Here is a 2,065-nt window from a genome sequence, read left to right as displayed (position 1 = left end):
AAGAAGAACAACAACAACAACAACAAGAACAAGAACAAAAAGAAGAAGGAGAAAAAGAAGAAGAAGAAGAAGAAGAAGAACAACAACAACAACAACAACAACAAGAACAAGAAGAAGAAGAAGGAGAAGAAGAAGAAGAAGAAGAAGAAGAAGAAGAACAACAACAACAACAACAAGAACAAGAAGGAGAAGAAGAAGAAGAACAATAATAAGGGTAATAATAGTAATAAAAAATAATAATAGCAGCAGTAGACATAGCAGCAGCATCAGTAGTAGTAGTAGTAGTAGTAGTAATGATTTCAGAGTTTTGGCACTCGGCCAGTAATTTCGGTGGAGGGGGTAAAGTTGAATACAACGACTTCAGTGTTGAACTGTTACTATTTTATCGACTCCAAAGGATGAACAGTAAAGTCGATTTTGGACGAAATGCTGCTAAGCATTTTAACCGGCGTGCTTTACAGTACCAAACATTGTCTAGTTTTTTCTTTAAGTGTTTATGTCGTTTCATGAAAATATTTCTTATATACATATAAGACATCTGAGATTTTTAAACAATTTTTATCTTGTCTCTTCAGTCATGCATGGATGAAGAATAAGAGATATTTTAAATTATCTAGAAAGTTTGAGGCTACACAAGAATGCTTGCACATTTTTACTACGACAAAAGACAGTTTCTTTTAAAGATCTCTTTACCATGATTACAGGAAATCAACATTCTGTATTCAGTGCGTTTGGTCAATTTACGCCCAGGTTCGTAAGGATTTCTTGTATTTGTACTAGTCAACAACGTTTTAAGGGAAGGATATCATCGATTGATTTGACCCCTGTATTATACATTTCTATCGACGTTGGAACAATGATGCAGAAACTCAAATTAGCATTTCAATACCACTGTAGCTATAAGAGGTAAAACAAACTAAAGCACTAACCAATAACTGAAGGTTAATATCGTGTTCGCCATGTCTAAATGCCATTGTAAATTTTGTCGTATTTTCCATTTCTTTATCCTCCTTCCCTTCCTCCTTCGATTCCCCTCCTCCTCCTCCTCTGTTCTTTGCATCTTCTAGCATTTTTAACTTTCTTTTCTCTTCATCTTTCTATTTATTGCTACGGCTGCAGCTACTACTACTACTACTACTACTACTACTACTACTACTACTACTACTACTACTACTACTACCACCACTGATTCTTATAATTGTTTTCAGATGTATTATTACTATTCCTTCACTCTTTCTTTCTCTTCTTAATTATCTTGTTTAGTTTCCTTTATATATCGGCGTAAAAGTGTATGTGCTCTTTCCTCGGGGCAATTAACAGAAACGAATATTTTCCTGATTTATCCTGACTAATTGAATTTCACTTATTGTTAGTGGTGTTTTACATCTTCTCATGAACAAATTGCTACATTTATCTCTTTTATACAACACAACAATACACTCAAACAAATACATAAATACAAGCACATAAAATCACACGTTCTTGTGAATATATGTCGACGGTTATAAACAGGTTTAAACTAACACAATTAGCCTTAAGAGAAATAGCAGGTTAAGTAATTTGAGAAAAGATGTATGTTTATGACGAGAAGAAGTGAATATATTTCTACGCGTTTCTGTAATTTAACCTGGTAATGCAAATGCGGCAAAATGTTTTATTAAATTTAATCAACTGCAAAGAACGGTATTAATTTAATGACGATACACTTCTAACACAGCAGGCAAAAACAAGAAAAAAAAAAAAAGAAAACAACAACGTATGTGGAGAGTAATTGATTCTCAAGATTATGCTGGCTTTCAAAGAGAGCGGATCACCAGTAAAGAGACTGTAGAATGTCAAGCGTCATTGCGATCGTTGTTTTTTTTTTTTATATATATAATTTTTATTCTTTTCTCGATTTAAGCATGAAATTTACAGGATCTATTTTAAAACGGGGGCCACAGTTTTCATTAATGTTTTACGTAGTGTTTTTGGTACGGAAAGACTTTCAAACTTCGTATACTTATCTATTTTGTGTTATAGAACAGAAAAATATTTTTGTATTCGAATTTATTTCATGTAAAAA

General features: G+C 32.7%; 1 protein-coding gene across 1 annotated transcript in view; it reads right to left on the bottom strand.

Annotated features, from left to right (window-relative positions):
• The window catches only part of LOC106869508 (uncharacterized), a 526,190-nt gene that overhangs the window by 67,710 nt on the left and 456,415 nt on the right, over nt 1-2,065 (bottom strand). The gene's annotated exons all lie outside the window — the stretch shown is intronic.

The sequence above is a fragment of the Octopus bimaculoides genome, chromosome 1, assembly GCF_001194135.2.
Source record: "Octopus bimaculoides isolate UCB-OBI-ISO-001 chromosome 1, ASM119413v2, whole genome shotgun sequence".
In the NCBI taxonomy this organism is placed as follows: domain Eukaryota; kingdom Metazoa; phylum Mollusca; class Cephalopoda; order Octopoda; family Octopodidae; genus Octopus; species Octopus bimaculoides.
This window is presented reverse-complemented; position numbering and strand designations above follow the sequence as displayed.